The following is a 17,320-nucleotide window of genomic DNA, read 5'->3' on the forward strand; positions in this document are numbered from 1 at the left end:
TGACTGACTGACTGACTGACTGACTGACTGACTGACTGACTGACTGACTGACTGACTGACTGACTGACTGACTGACTGACTGACTGACTGACTGACTGACTGACTGACTGACTGACTGACTGACTGACTGACTGACTGACTGACTGACTGACTGACTGACTGACTGACTGACTGACTGACTGACTGACTGACTGACTGACTGACTGACTGACTGACTGACTGACTGACTGACTGACTGACTGACTGACTGACTGACTGACTGACTGACTGACTGACTGACTGACTGACTGACTGACTGACTGACTGACTGACTGACTGACTGACTGACTGACTGACTGACTGACTGACTGACTGACTGACTGACTGACTGACTGACTGACTGACTGACTGACTGACTGACTGACTGACTGACTGACTGACTGACTGACTGACTGACTGACTGACTGACTGACTGACTGACTGACTGACTGACTGACTGACTGACTGACTGACTGACTGACTGACTGACTGACTGACTGACTGACTGACTGACTGACTGACTGACTGACTGACTGACTGACTGACTGACTGACTGACTGACTGACTGACTGACTGACTGACTGACTGACTGACTGACTGACTGACTGACTGACTGACTGACTGACTGACTGACTGACTGACTGACTGACTGACTGACTGACTGACTGACTGACTGACTGACTGACTGACTGACTGACTGACTGACTGACTGACTGACTGACTGACTGACTGACTGACTGACTGACTGACTGACTGACTGACTGACTGACTGACTGACTGACTGACTGACTGACTGACTGACTGACTGACTGACTGACTGACTGACTGACTGACTGACTGACTGACTGACTGACTGACTGACTGACTGACTGACTGACTGACTGACTGACTGACTGACTGACTGACTGACTGACTGACTGACTGACTGACTGACTGACTGACTGACTGACTGACTGACTGACTGACTGACTGACTGACTGACTGACTGACTGACTGACTGACTGACTGACTGACTGACTGACTGACTGACTGACTGACTGACTGACTGACTGACTGACTGACTGACTGACTGACTGACTGACTGACTGACTGACTGACTGACTGACTGACTGACTGACTGACTGACTGACTGACTGACTGACTGACTGACTGACTGACTGACTGACTGACTGACTGACTGACTGACTGACTGACTGACTGACTGACTGACTGACTGACTGACTGACTGACTGACTGACTGACTGACTGACTGACTGACTGACTGACTGACTGACTGACTGACTGACTGACTGACTGACTGACTGACTGACTGACTGACTGACTGACTGACTGACTGACTGACTGACTGACTGACTGACTGACTGACTGACTGACTGACTGACTGACTGACTGACTGACTGACTGACTGACTGACTGACTGACTGACTGACTGACTGACTGACTGACTGACTGACTGACTGACTGACTGACTGACTGACTGACTGACTGACTGACTGACTGACTGACTGACTGACTGACTGACTGACTGACTGACTGACTGACTGACTGACTGACTGACTGACTGACTGACTGACTGACTGACTGACTGACTGACTGACTGACTGACTGACTGACTGACTGACTGACTGACTGACTGACTGACTGACTGACTGACTGACTGACTGACTGACTGACTGACTGACTGACTGACTGACTGACTGACTGACTGACTGACTGACTGACTGACTGACTGACTGACTGACTGACTGACTGACTGACTGACTGACTGACTGACTGACTGACTGACTGACTGACTGACTGACTGACTGACTGACTGACTGACTGACTGACAGACACACACCCCTGAATGCTACCTGACTTGTGCTTTGTGGCTCCAGAGTAGCCTGTCAGCAACATGCGTTTCAATCGCGTTTCAATCGCGTCTCATTCACTGCGCCGTTCTTTCAAGACACTCGGCCATGTTAAATGTGGCATCGGGCATGGCATGGTTTAGTACAAAAGGCCTGACCTTTTTTTGAAAGTCTCTGCACCTTCCCTTCCAGTGCTTGGTCTCTGCCATGCTTAGCCGTCCAAATAGCAGTCTCACCCCGAGCATCTCTTCTTCAATTCCGCTAAATGGAAGATCTATGAAGAGAAAAAAATGTCGTTAAAAATTCGGCCTCTTTGCACGAGCATGAATAAAACATCCCATCCTTCTTCCTATAGTTTCTTCACTCTCTCCTGCTGCTCTGCTGGTTGACAGCTAAACACTGTGGCTTGCACCCTACTGATTTCCATCAAAATGGCACGGATCGCACAATCTGTCGGTGTTCTTATATCCAACTGCAATGTAAGGCACAGTTGGAAAGAAGAAATAGGAAGCTGAAATGATGTGACATGTACAGAATTAGCTGAAGGTCTTATGGAATAAATAAAGAAGGTCACTTGGACGTACTGCCAATGGTCTCGCAAGCATTCATCACCTGCAGTTCTTGCACCAAAGTGACCCGTGTGGACCCGCCCTGTCTGTCGGCCTGTGCCACCGATTGATTGACAATGAATACGTGGAAACGGAGCCCCGTCGGTAAACGCACATACTGCGCATGCGACTCCAAGGGGCCGGCCCCACCCTGTGGCTGACTCTGTGTGCACGGTCTTTATTCTTCTTCTACTCCTGCTGGGTCCCCATCCTGCGTGTGGATTAAGCGGCCAATTTCCATGCACGAGAAGAAGTGGCCCCTATTTTGGAGTCAGGCTGTGGCCGCAACAGCTGAGAGCTTGGTTCATTTTGTCAAGTATGTTCTCAGAACTACAGTAATCACACAAAGGGAAGTCAAAAGAGACACATTTTCTTTCAAAGAACTATTTTGCCCCTTCTGATGCTCAGAGGAGGCCTATACTTTTGTCAGTGTTCCCCCATTGTGATCGTCACTCGACTGCAGGCGTCGCCAGCCAGATATGGCTCTTTTGGTGACGTTATTTGAAAAGAATACATTAGTGCACTCCAAGAATCGTTGGTCTTAATTCGAATACATGCATTTAATCGTATTTAGCCTATGGTTTTTCTTTGAAATGGTATGGCTCTCACTTTGGTAAAAAATGGGCATGTGTGGCTCTGTCCGCCAAAAAGGTTCCCCACCCCTGCTCTACTGGATGTAACGCTTATCGAAATTACGTAGACTATGGATGGGAGTTGAAAGCTGGTTCCGTTCCCTTGAAAACGGGTAAGCGATCGGCAGTATCGGAATTGCTCAATTCTCACCAGTTCTCATCCCGAATAATGACCTTTAACAAGTTGTTTGTTTAGAAATCACCTTTAAGTTACGGTAAGGTCGGGAACATCACTTGAGGTTCACTTCACGTTTAAAAATCAAACAATAGAAAGAGAACCTATTGGTACCAGGGACAAATTGTTGACGCTGTCTTTTGTCACCAGAGTCCATTTGAGTAGACTAAGTATTGCAAAAGTCTTCAACCTTTGCCTTCCACTCCATTTCCATGATTCAGTTAGATTGTCGTGGTTCCCTCACCTAGCTCAGTTCGTGGGATGGTCTGGTCTGGTCTGTACTTACATATGTGACCTTGACTATTGACCTCGCCTAGCTATCTGTCAGCTGGGATAGGCCGCAAGCTCCCTGTAACGGTCGAAGCAGTATCGAAAGTGGATACATGTATCATCCGCCTGCAGGACATGATTGGAACATCTCAAACCCAACGTGGTGTCGGTCTGGAGCGAGTACTCCAGCCGTAGCGTTGACTTTCTTTGCAGTCGAAAAGTCAAAGTAACGCCTCGAAAATAGCACAGTGACTGGACAGATTGAGTCTGAATTGTATCATCTGAGGTTAGTGAAAGGAGTTGAGCTGACTGAGATTGAGAATCAGTCTAGCAGGTGGAGGATCATCTCTGCCCAGGTGGGTAAGAAAGCTGGTCTTACTCGGGTTTAGTTTGGCTTACGGTGCTGGGAGCATTTGGAGAATTGAAGGCTCAGTGTTTCAAATCTCTGATCAACCCTCAGATGTACTCACACTTAGCCATTGCCTTTGGCGGCAAAGGTTTCGTACCTTTTGATGTTGGCGGGGAGAGAGAGAGAGAGAGAGAGAGAGAGAGAGAGAGAGAGAGAGAGAGAGAGAGAGAGAGAGAGAGAGAGAGAGAGAGAGAGAGAGAGAGAGAGAGAGAGAGAGAGAGAGAGAGAGAGAGCAGCGTTTAAATCTCTTCCTCTTGGGGACGATACCGAGTTGAACAAGCAGATAGTGATCAAATCTTGAAACATGACCGAGTGATGGGCATGCAAGGTGACGTGATCAAATCTTGAAACATGGCCCATGATGGGCAAGCAAGGAGACCTTCAGCTAACCACACGTGATACGATTTCTTCTGCTGAATGGGATAGAGCCTGGATTTAGTGTGCGCATGTAGATTATTTCAACGAGTAAATTAGTAGTATATTTGAAACATGCAAATAAAACATCTATTTTTGACAGATAGGCTTTGTGTAGCATTTGAGTGTCTGTCAAATGAAATGCACATTCTGGATCATTTACATTGCATAATATCTTCTTCTGAAAGCGACCCGCTATATGTACATTTGACTCATTGTAAATCCTAAACGTCCTGTTGAATGCCCAAAAGCTATACAAAGAAGTTACCTGAAAACCCCCTCCCCTGGGTAGCTAAAACGAATCGATGGAAATAGCGTCGTAGCCATCGATACACTCATTACAGAAAGTTGAAGGTGTATTGCGGGATCAGCAGCAGCTCATGTGTGATTTACGCCTAAAACTAAAGCTCAAAGTGGTAGAACGCATGCTGCTTCAATGCAATCTGCTGGATTTGTCGCCGTTCCAAAGCGCACCTCAAGCTTTATTATAGCACAGTTGTTTGAGTAGTCAAAGGTATCCGACCATATGGTTTTCACAATATGACATCAACATACGTAACACCAACCCCAAATAATGTCCAAGTTACGCAAAAGTTATTTCGTTTGGACTATCATCATTTACCAATTTTTTTTGCCTGTTTTTGATGAGCAAATTCATGGCACATAGTACGTAGTATATTCATTTCAATGGGCACATGTGAAAATGGAGTGTCACCGAATAAATTAAACTGCTACCGCAAGGCCGCATGTCTAATAAGTGAAAAGAATTCACGTCTGACCCCGATAGTCACCCACTTGATTTGCTCTTTCTGCCACTCTGTTTTTCTTGTCTCCAATCAATAGTTATTATCTTCCCAGCGTCAATATAGACACTGCATATAGCCGCCACTTGGAGTTGACGGTGGGTGCTTTTTCATAAGAGCTGACACCAGTCTAAACAAAGCAAGCCTATTTCCCTGCCAACAGACAAACACAGTAATGGTACCAGATCAAAGAGAGGCAGGAGGGAAAATGGACTTTCACGTAATGGGGAATCACTAACTGGAGACCGCTCCATGTTTTTTTTTTTCTTTTAACGCCTTTCTGTGAAAGCTGGACGTTAATATCTTACCACTCGCCATGATCTGTCAATTTCTGCTCCAATTATCTTACCGGTAATTATCTAGCTTCGTAATAGCCATCTTCTATTTGTCATCGATCCGCTGTCAATTTCTGTCCAAGCGTCGCTTTTTTAGGTCGGTCGTGAGTGAGTGAGTGAGTGAGTGAGGTTGTTTTGTTGGAACTGGGGGTTTTGTTTCATGAAATAAATAAATGATATCTGCGCAGTGGAGTGGAAAGCATAATGAATGGCAGTTGGAGAAAAGGCAATTTAGGGAGAAGTGCTCTGGCCTGCTGAAGGAGCAGAATGTGTTTTTTTTAATTTTTTATGGTGAAGTATAACCAATGCATTACAAAACACATCACCGGAGGTTTATTGAAAAAGCCAAGCACCCCCTCGCTCCCCTCGATGAAAATGGACAACATTATCATGGCCTATACATGGTTAGGCTATAACAGTCACTTTCAGAAACTCTGACGGGAGAGGATTTTATGATTAGTATACAGTATATATATATATATATATATACATTTTTTTGCGTTGGCATTCAGACATTGAAGAGCTCCAGGTGAACGATCAACGGTTACGTACGTTTCAAATCCTTCCTTACATAACAAAGGTGAAGATCTACGTATTTGACAATGCACAGCATGGGGCAGCCCGGAGACTGACACATGGCTTCTTTATTCACAGCATGCCATTTACAGTTCATATGTATGCGATTATGAAAATGACAAGATAGAGTGACTTTGGAGACCAAGGCCGAGACAAACAACCATCCGCACTGTGTGGCACTGGATGATGGCTCCCGAGTGGGTTCATAATTGAACAAAAAAGTTGTAGAAATAGGATCATGAATTTGCAAAGACATTTATTATCCTCCATCCATTCAAGAACCATTTTAAAATAGGATAAGAATTTTTTTTGTTTTTAAAAATGTTTTTCTCGTCTGCGTTTCCTATCCTCGGCTGTCCATGCCAAATTCTATTAGCGTTGTATCCTTTAAAAATGATGTGACAGCTTGTTCGAATTGACAGGTTAGAACTCCCCAAATGTCCCCGCTTCACCTTTGCAGAGAGATACACCGAGTTCCCTGTAGCATTCATTTGGCTCAATTGAATCCATCTGATGCAAGGCATTGTTTGAAAAGCTGGCAGGGTGCTTCATAGAAAGCGGAATAAAATTGTTACATTGTACAAGAGCGAAGCCTGGAATTCTCCCCGTTCGTTATTTGACGTTGTGGCAGTGTGAGTTCTTTGTGAAAAAGCAATATCGTGGGTATAATAGGGACCTGGATAAAGCCTGGCTCTCAGTTCAAGGGGAATGAGGAATCTTGCTAGGTAGTCGTACGGCAAGGAATCACTGGTGGTCGGGACGAGGCAAGACACACTGGCACAAGACAAGGGGAAGACACGGACTAAATATACACAAAAGGGCGGGGACACAGGTGCTGACAATTAGTGTCAACTACACAGGTGCACACAATCGGGATCAGGGAATACAAGACAACAGAAACATAGAGGAAGGAACCAAGAACTGAAACGGAAGAGATGACAAAATAAAACAGGAAGTGAAGTCACGACACAGACAAGACAGAAATCCGGAAAATAAACATGACCGCCTGACAGTGAGCAACATTAAACATTCACTTTCCAGTGGATTGTCATCAGTTTGTCCAATACGTACGTATGTATGCGTCGAGAAATGCATCCCCGCAGGATATGTTACATGAGAAACATTCAGTAAACACTTTTTGATGCATGTGTTAGGTTAATGCCATAGGTGTAAGAACAGCTTCATTTCAATATGTATAGAAATCCAGAAAGGTATTTGCCAATCACTGGCTGAGGATTTACCCTAAGGGAGAAATGCATTTCTAAATAGAGAAGGCACGTCGTGTTTTGAATCCGAAAATGAATCTCAGTCGGCTAGCTAGCTATGTTATGTATTCAACCTTTGTTTGTTGTACTTGTTTATTTCTCATTCCTAGTCACCTTTAAAGAATGAGACTGTTTGGATTTGGCTTGGGTTTTTGTCACAGGCAGCAAGGGGTGGCTGTTAGAGATTCGCTCACTCCAACTTATTTTGCAAGAACCACACGGGAGACAAGTAAGTCCTTTTAGACACCTGCAGGTGGAGAGTCCATTCGTCGCTGTGCGTGCAGCGATGTTCGAATGGTGGTCTAAAACTCTCCCTCCTGCAAGGGCATATTTATTAGGAGAAACAGAGTAGGGGTGAGAGTAGGCTAGCTAGAAAGCCCTTGTCCTCTAGTCTAAACATGTCAGGGGATGTTTTACGACCTTGTGATAAAGAGGACAAGGTAGGGTATTTATTACCTGTTGCATTCCAACATAAGCATAAAACTAATCCAGCTAGGTTATTTATTACAGGTTGCATTCCAACATAATCCTACGATAAAGATAACCTGGAAAACCCTAACAGTGGCTGTGCAAAATTGCTCTTTGAAATTCAAAAGGCAGTGCTCTGTCATACGTTGTCCTTACCTTTTATTGATTATCCTTCAGGTACTTTGGACAGGGACTCGTAGGAGAATTCTGTCAACACAATTAAAAAAGGGCTTGTGAGATTTCCTATTATGGGTGAATTCTGTCCGTCTTGTTATAACTACTGAACGGGAAAGTGCAGGCAGAACCCTGGTTCACGTGACCGTAAAAAGCCAAAAGCTCCATAGCGCAGAAGGACCTGATGTCTCGCTCGGGTCATTTTCTTCATAGTAGGATTATGCGGCTTTGTGGTGGCACCCACCCCGATTCAAAAGATGACTTTGCCAAATGATATACTACGTAGCCGTACCAGCGGATGATTGATATCAGTTGCATCGCTGTCTGGGGTGGTAACTGCACTGAACAGAACTTGAAGGCCCTGCAGCGCATAGTGAATCCGGCTGGTAAGATTATTGGTGCTTCGCTCCCCTCCCCGAAGGACATTTACACTTCCCGTCTCGCCCGCAAGGCAACCTCGATTGCGAGAGGTGTGAGTCACTCGGCTCACTCTTTGTTTGACCTTCTGCCCTCTGGGACGAGGTAGGGGAGCCTGCGCTCCCGCACCACCAGACTCGCCAACAGCTTCTTTCTCCAGGCTGTTAGGACCATGAACTCGCTACCCCCTTCTGCGTAGCGTGCGGCACTGTTGCGCTATTTTCTGGAATGTCTGCTGTACGCGCACTTGCTCCTTTTTTGCTCCTCTTATTTATTTAATTTATTTATTTATTGTGTTATTTATTCATTATTTATTCAGCACGCTGTTGTTATACTTGTTTACTTGTTTGTCTGTTGTGGGCCATGTCTTGTCACCGTGGGATAGGGGGGAACGAAATTTCGGTTTCTTTGTGTGTCTGGCATGTGGACAAATTGACAATAAAGCTGACTTTGACTTTGATAAAGCTTGTCGAGCAAAACCAACACGGGTACGTAAGGCACGATGCGTTGGCAATTGTTTATGACTGACATGACTGGGTCTGGGTGACAGGACATTTTTTCCTTCCACTTGGTGTCACTTCAGAATTACCATTGGCTGAAAACTGTCATGTGCCTGAGCTATGGTCGTCCGTTGAAACAAAGAACCCAAACTCAAAACGCCCAAAGGCAATGACATGGTTAAAAAGGTGTGGGCCGCACTAACATTGATGTCAAGTTTGGGGCTGTAAAAGATCATTCTGCCTCCGGGCAGTGAGTCTAATTCAGGCAGAAACTCTGGAGCAGACATTTGAACAGACACCGTTCTACCATAGCAATTTCACACACACCCAAAAAACCCCCCCAAAAAACCCCTTCATCCCCATAATTATTATGAACGGAATAATGGAGAAAACATTCAAGGTTATGGAGGATTATGTTTCTGTGCATTTGTTTTGTACAGAGGGGATGCAGGCATGGTCTTTGTGGGATGCTTTCTCACCAGGAAAAAAAAGGGCCGAGAAATTGGCACCCAGCAAGCACGGACGGCGCAGCCAAGGGCCAGGGTGAGAACAAACAAACCCAGCCAGATGAAAAGGGGAGGAAAAAAGGACAGCTCAGAGTGCTGACGCTGATCAATTAATTGCCTTTGTCTTAGTCATTCATATTTGACATCTATACTGTTCATTGCATGATTTACATTCCAAACCCATAGTTGATGAAAAGATGTTACATATACGTACGTATAGACCAAAGAGTGTACGGGGTGATAAAAGATAAATATAAACTTTTGAACAAACAAACAAACAAACAAACAAACAAACAAACAAACAAACAAACAAACAAACAAACAAACAAACAACGATGAGACTTCATCAGTCAAGTTCCGACAGTTAACTAATACGAGGTATGTGGTCAACCCGCACACAATCAGTGCGGCGCTTGCTTAATGAATGTTTTTGAAACTATTCCAAACACAACAGAATTGTTGCAGACACACGCCAATGTTGTCACTACTTTGAACTATTCATTAAAAGCACGCAGTCTGGTTGCCGAGATAAGGCTCATTGGGATGGTCGGCAGCCGTGTGAGCAGCGCGGCCGGGCCGGCGCGCTCCATGCGCTCCGTTTTCTTGGAAACGACTTGAACTCAGATGGACTTGGCCTAATTCCATGAAAATGGCTGACATTTTCACGTTGAACGACAACTCTGTTGGCTTTTTCTACTAGTGCTTCGCCAGGTTGTCTGCCTTGATTAGTATTTTGCAATTGCTTGATCGAGGAATAGGCGCTGTTTCTTGCTGAATGGATTTGTTCGGATATGGAATTGATTTGCCTGCATAAATTAGACGACAATTGCTCCGTTTGCTTTTCTTCACATTTTCCCATTCACTTCATTAGTATTGATTTGTATTGTATCATATTGTATATGATAATCACACGCAGGGTCCATTTTGAAGCGGGGAAGGCAAAAGCAAAAATAAGGCAAAAATGATGAATATCCATTGCTAATGCATCGAGTGACGCTCAAGCTTGAGCGCAGCTGGTGTGACAGGTGCAAGGTCCCGCATTACCCCCATTTGCCCATTTGTATTCATCTCGCCGTAGCAGAGAGAAGGGTGTGTGTGTGTGAGGTTGTGTGCATGCAAGTGAATTAAAAAAAAAAAGTAATCAATTAGGCTTTCTGGACCACCTCTCTCCCCCCGTTCTAATCAGATGCAGCACTCCATAGCCAAAAATCTCACAAGGCGAACCCCCTAATCAAGAATGAAGCGCTAGCATTGGAAACCACGTACTAATTCATGTTTCTATTATGTTTTGATGTAACATTTTGCCGCCAACATTGATAAAATCTTGGTGCAGTAAGTAAACCCCAGCTATTTACCACTTGTAGGGAATAATCTCAAATAAGTCATCGCCCCCCCCCAATATATTTATAATCACCTTCAAACTCATTTGACATGATTAACCTTACAAAGTGGTTTGATTTTGAGCAGGAAGTCCGCATTTATACGCATGCGCGGCTAAGACCTCCGCGAACAACCCAGACGAAACGCCAGCTCCTTCCTCCCCACCGTGCAACTGTATAAATCTCGCTGTATCACGATGAATACTTAGCAATAGTACAGAGAGTTGGCACCATCTTTGAGCGTTACAGCAGCAGAAAGTGAGTTCCTCAGACACAAATGGGGAGAACTCAATCAGTGAATGACAAACTTTTAGAAAATGAAGCAAAACATCTCTTCATTGTTGCCACCCCGTTGACCCCACAAAGGAGTGAGTGTCCGCCAATTTCAACCTAAGCCCAATCCTCTAATGGCAGCTGTGACCTTCACCAGAACTTCAGGAATGATCTGCAGGTGTGTATCTGGCGTCAGACGTCTCTTTGGGGAATCGTATAGGAATTAGATGGAACAGAGAAGAGCAAGAGCAAGAGCAAGAGCAAGAGCAAGAGCAAGAGAGAGAGCAAGAGAGAGAGCGAGAGAGAGAGCGAGCGAGAGAGCGAGAGAGCGAGAGAGCGAGAGAGCGAGAGAGCGAGAGAGAGCGAGAGAGAGCGAGAGAGAGCGAGAGAGAGCGAGAGAGAGCGAGAGAGAGCGAGAGAGAGCGAGAGAGAGAGAGAGAGAGAGAGAGAGAGAGAGAGAGAGAGAGAGAGAGAGAGAGCGAGACAGTCATTTGTCAGGGCTGCGTCATGTCCAACAGAGTCAACGTGGTGGTGTAAAGGGATAAAAGTAAGACTTTTCAGAATAAATGACAAGCACAAAGACCGTCAGAGCATGCTGTCCTTGTCAGCAGCCCAGCATGGACTGGGGAAGAAGAAGGGAAAAAGAAAAAAAAAAAAAAAAAAATACAAATGATACCCTCTGATTATGTCTGTTTTTGTGCTCGGGAAATTGTAGTCATTGAGAAGTGGTCAAGTCCTTGGGAGTCAGGGGATGAATGAGCCAAAACAATTGCACTTATGACATGGGTCCGGCGGCATGATTGTTTTTCCTATGGAGACACCCCGATTGAAATAAGGTCAGGTGAAGTGGTGCAAGATGGTGAAGGGAAGCTTGATTGATACTATGTATCGGCCTTGTTTTGAAAGGAATAACGCTGGCTACACAAATGTCCGTAGTGCCGTGACCCCTGCCGGTGGAAGAAAACATATTTCATGACCTCTGCCAATGCATGCGGCTTCATGTCTTGGGGCCTGATTTTATCAAAATCCCAACTACCAGGCAGTCAATTGCTTGGTCAGATTGCATGCTCTGAGCGTATTGTGTGTAAAATTGGGATCTTTTATTAAGATTCCAAATAGCCAGTACTTTGCACAAAATCATGTTGAATGTGATGGGATGGGATTGAGTGCAAGACAAACAAACAGAATAGGAAAAAGAAAAACTTCAAGTCTACCTTGGGAAAGTCAAATGTAAACAGGCTAGCTAAAAACACGTAGCACAGAAATCAAGTCTATTAGTGATTAGACTGCTTTCATGTCTTGATTCATCAGCAGTTTTCTTATTCTAGTGCTGAGTTTCTGCCTCTGATGCCATATCACCTGGAAATCCCCTTTTTAATCTCCTCATTCGATCTTTTTAAAATACATACAAAAGCGCCTTTGGCAAATCCTCCAGCTTTTCCTGAAGCAGATAAAAGATCAATGAGATTTTCAATTCTTCGAAATGAAGCTAAGAATTGTTGGAAAAAATCACGACCAAAGTTTCAATATTATTCCGATATTGACAATAATCACAATTGATCAAAATGTTGAGCATATGTAAAGTTTTCTTTTCTTTGCTTTTGATGCTGTGGTGTTTACGTCTGAGCGTTCCTTGATGAGAAGAACTCATCACTCCATTCTGATGACTTTCTTATTTGTCCTGTAATGAGCCCGCGGGTAGCTCCTACTGCGTGTTCTCAATTGATAGTTTCTCGTTCAAACACACCTCAGCAAGCCCCTGCAGTGCCTGCCCGCAGTGCCTGCCTGCAGTGCCTGCCCGCCGTGCCTGCCCGCCGTGCCTGCCCGCCCTGCCTGCCCGCCGTGCCTGCCCGCCCTGCCTGACCGCCCTGCCTGACTGCCCTGCCTGACCGCCCTGCCGCCCGCCCGCCTGCCTGCCTGCTATTATGCGTCACAAGTCGGATCTTAAGGGGAGGGCAAGGGGGGAAACTTGTACAAGCTATGTTCAGGAGTCACAACGTAATAAGTATACATGTGAAAACGGCTTCCTGTTATGCTGATGTATCCTTTTCCCGAGGTGTTAAAAGATCTACCTGACGGACTCAGCGGGTGGCCGCCGCCAATTAATCTCTCCGCCCGCCGGGTTTACATTCAACCGCGTCGCAAATGGATTTCTCAAAAGGGCCTTTCGGCGACGTTGGTTGGGGGTGAGAAAAGGCGGTGAACAATGAAATCGCTCTTACCTATCGCTGAGCTCCACAAATAGACTTTGAAATATTCAGAGATTCGTTTCTGAATACTATGTTGCACACTTTTGATGATAATTGCCATAATAGCGTTCAGTTCTTTTTTGGTTACCTGAAGGATTTAAAAGCAAAGGCCATGCGCACTTGATGCAGCATGGAGCCATACTGTGGAGTCCATTTAATTAGGTGCTTCAGTGATAGATTTGTATGGGATTCTCGCCATTAGGAAAGAACACAAAGGTATTTTTTATGCCCTTGTTACAAAGTGGCCATGTTGGGAGTAATTAACAACGGTGTGTTGGTCCAATGAGCTTCCATGCTTGAACCTCATGAGAGAAATTAAATGTGCTGCGGTAGAAGTTCATCTTTACGGAGGAGATGGGGGGGGGGCTTATTGGTTAAATCCCGCCGTTTCTGTCCAGCAGAAGAAATCCCAGTTGAGGATCTATGGAGCACTATGCTTCCTTAATGCAGGTTAAAACATACGAGCAGCCTTTGGTTATGCGATTCATTGAAAGGATGAATGCCCATTTAGCTCACTAATACCTTTTTCCCCCCAAGAATTGGATATGGTTCAACTTTTAACTATCCATCATTCTCTGGATTCCGTGTTCAAAGATAAGGCTGATTAATCACAGATTTATTTGTTTTGGTTAGTGAACCTTTATTTATTCAAGTGAGGCAATGGAGAACAGATTCTCATTTGCAATGCCGGTGGATTAAAACAAAGCAATATATATATATATATATATATATATATATATACACATATATACATATATATATATATATACACATTTACATACATACGCACGCACGCAAGCACGCACGCACGCAAGCACGCACGCACGCACGCACACACGCACACACGCACACACACACACACACACACAGATTCTACTTTAAAAAAAAATTCGATTTGATCCGTTTCAGACCCTTATACCAATTTGCCATCATTACTTTCAAATCTTTGTTTTTGGATTTTCTTCTGAGGCATAACTCTTGCTTGCAACAAGAAAAACTATGAAGGCCCTTCTCATATGTCACTTAATTACTCATTAAGTCTGTAATTCATCACTTTGACAATGACAGCTCATCCCAATCACAAATGTTATGCTTGACTTGGCCGCTATCAAGCTTTATTATCATTGTGTACAAATAACCTTTCCTTAACGCACCAGCCTTATCTTAAATAACACGCACGAGTTTTCAATCTAAAACAAGTGAGGACACATCATTGACTGACTTTCGGCAATCAGCTAAATGTAAACGTTACTACTGAAGCGCTTGTGTGGGTCTTTCGATGCTGCTTAGCAACTCCTTACAGACTGTGAACATTTTACGATGAAAGACGAAAAAAGAAGATATCTCATATGAATTAAAAAAGTTGAAATTCCAAGCAATTATCAAATTATTAAATCATGTTTTGCCTGCGGTAACGGCAGGCAAGTACCAAATGAGGTTAGAGGAAAACGATGACATCATTGCTATGTCGCTAAATTCCCGCCGGTAAAGTAGAAGAAAACAATTCTGTGTTTAGACACAACACACGGGAGGAAGTTTCAAATCTGGCTCTGAGTCAAAAGGTTTTCTCATCCTAATCGCCTTTGATAGTATAATGAGAAGTGTTTATCTGACATGACAGTCATGTCTAGAGAATAGAAAGAAAGATGGTGTGTGTGTGTGTGTGTGTGTGTGTGTGTGTGTGTGTGTGTGTGTGTGTGTGTGTGTGTGTGTGTGTGCACACACAAATATAAATCTTATTGTTATAACACAGCCATTATATTCGAATCCATCAGATTTGACTGCAGGTGCTATACGAGCAGCATCTTTCGCTACGACAGCAATGAGATGAATCCTTCGGAAGGGGCAGCAAAAACACTTTCATGCACCATTCATTGTTTTGGTTTCATTGTCATATTGTACATTTGCTGGCTATTTGAGGACAAATGGTCGTTTTTTTTTTTCTATTCCATTCATTTTTCCCATGGACTAAAAATGACACTCAAACATTGCATCATCTTTTTGTTTCCAGGTCCCTTTAGTTTTCTAACAACCGCTAGACCTCCCCTCTTTGCTCCAGTAAATTTGGATTCCGCTGGTGTCCTTGTGACAGCAGTGACAGCAATTTAGTATTTGAAAGCTTTTAAAAGAATTCTCTTCAAAGCAGCAGCAGCAGAAGCAGCAGCAGCAGCAGCAGCAGCAGCACAGGCGTGCATGGAAAGAGGTACTAGAACAAATAGCAGATGGTGTTGAAGCTCTGTGGTCGGTCACATCAGGGGGTGAAGCAAATGCTCATCTTTCATTAACGCTGACTACAGTAGTTTGATGCCCCCAGATTATGCTCGACATGCCTCCTCTTTTATGCAGCGTTCTGCGCAGAAATGCGTATTTGTTTGAAAGAAAGAGGTCAGGAATTATACATGCAGGAAAAGGGTTAGAACCCCAGAGCTAATGATGTGCTGTGTGCTAGCTGGGCACAAATGAAGGGATGGACTATGAATACCTATCAGACCGCGCATCCATTTATTAGCACGGCTAATTGTTTTGGCTGCAGCTCCAACCGAAAGCACGTCGTTCTTTTCACCGGCCACCAATAGCCCAGCAACTAACACGTTGTTTTAGTCATGCTGTGCCGGTATTCCATCCGTGCGTGTTAGGCAAATCACAATTACAGCAATATCTGGAATGCAATCAAGGGCTACCACCAACGATGTCATATCCAAATCATATTGATGATTGATTAGGGACGGTGTGGCAAACGTCAGTCAAGACATCGTCGATTATTTCCAATACTAATCAAAGTAAAGCCACACGCATTCAAAGTCACAGATACTATCATATAGTGTCGAACATGAGTGCAATCCCAAGTTGACAAAAATCAACATTCTGAGGCACCGCGAGAAGCTCACATATCTTTGGCCGCAAAAACAGCAATGACACGCAGAACTCGTTATGTTGTTGTTAACATTGATACTGTACATGTCGAACCCTGTTCTCTTACCACCGTGAGTGGCTGGCTGGCTGGCTGGCTGCAGAGTATTTGGATCTCATTTCATGCTGGTGACTTTTTTGTTTTTCTTCCTCTTCCAAACTTTATTATCACTCTTTTCTAAGCTGTCCACCTTGTCCTCTCATCGCCCTTCTCCTAATCCCTCTCTTTCTCGCTCACTCCGAAACTCTCTGCCACTGTGTCGCCGGCCGGCCAGCCGCTGAACGCGATTCAGAGGTCATTTTGTGAGTGGGGCTACTAATTAACAGAGATGGAATTAATCATTTTATTGGAGATGAAGCGAGTGCACAGTTCAGCTCTCGGCTTTATCTCTGTGTATTTTAATTTAATTTTTTTCCCCCCGAAACATGCTTGACCTGAGACAGCCTTGTTCTTGCGTATGGCTTCTACTTCTTTTTCCGTTAAATATATCAATATATTCACTCAAACCATTCGTAGCGATCGAATATTACAGGCATTTGGACCAATTTTCCGTCACGTGCATACTACTTGAAGTGTAGCCTTGCCACTGAGGAATGAATGGCCAAAGAATGTTTGCGTTCTGCTCGTGGCGTTGAATTAAATACAGCCTTAGGTTCAATTTATTTATGCCATAACTAGCACATTTACAGCTGCAACATTATCGGGTCGACACGGAGAAACGACTTGCCTTCATGTTGAATTGATTTTTCTCATTAATAATTCCCTTTTTGGACAGGGAATGACAGCCAAGTGAAAGTAGGGAAGGCGGGCGCTGGCGTCTCATTACAGGTGATGATATTGCAACCCAGACAGATGCCATAGCTCTACCGCTGCCAAGGAATCAATGACATGGCTGCCAGTTCAAATCACGCTCACAGCTGTCAGGAAAATGAAGTGGAGCTCAGCTTAGATATGAGACGGACGAACGGACAGACGGACGGACGGAGGGACGGACGGGTAGATTGTCTTAAAACTAAATGGCACAATGACGGACCCATTGTGAAAATGTATTCATGTCTGTCTGAAAATGAAATACAGCAGCCGGCCAG

General features: G+C 44.4%; 1 long non-coding RNA gene across 1 annotated transcript in view; it reads right to left on the reverse strand.

The window, feature by feature from the left end:
- Window positions 1-1,855: 1,855 nt before the first annotated feature.
- LOC125984742 (uncharacterized) overlaps window positions 1,856-17,320 on the reverse strand; it is a 51,702-nt gene continuing 36,237 nt past the window's right edge. Inside the window, exons 2-3 of the long non-coding RNA XR_007487065.2 lie at window positions 7,980-8,030; window positions 1,856-2,142 (exon numbers count right to left, since the gene is read on the reverse strand). This is a non-coding gene — a long non-coding RNA (uncharacterized lncRNA). The remainder of the gene's footprint in view (window positions 2,143-7,979; window positions 8,031-17,320) is intronic.

This window comes from Syngnathus scovelli, chromosome 17 (genome assembly GCF_024217435.2).
Source record: "Syngnathus scovelli strain Florida chromosome 17, RoL_Ssco_1.2, whole genome shotgun sequence".
In the NCBI taxonomy this organism is placed as follows: domain Eukaryota; kingdom Metazoa; phylum Chordata; class Actinopteri; order Syngnathiformes; family Syngnathidae; genus Syngnathus; species Syngnathus scovelli.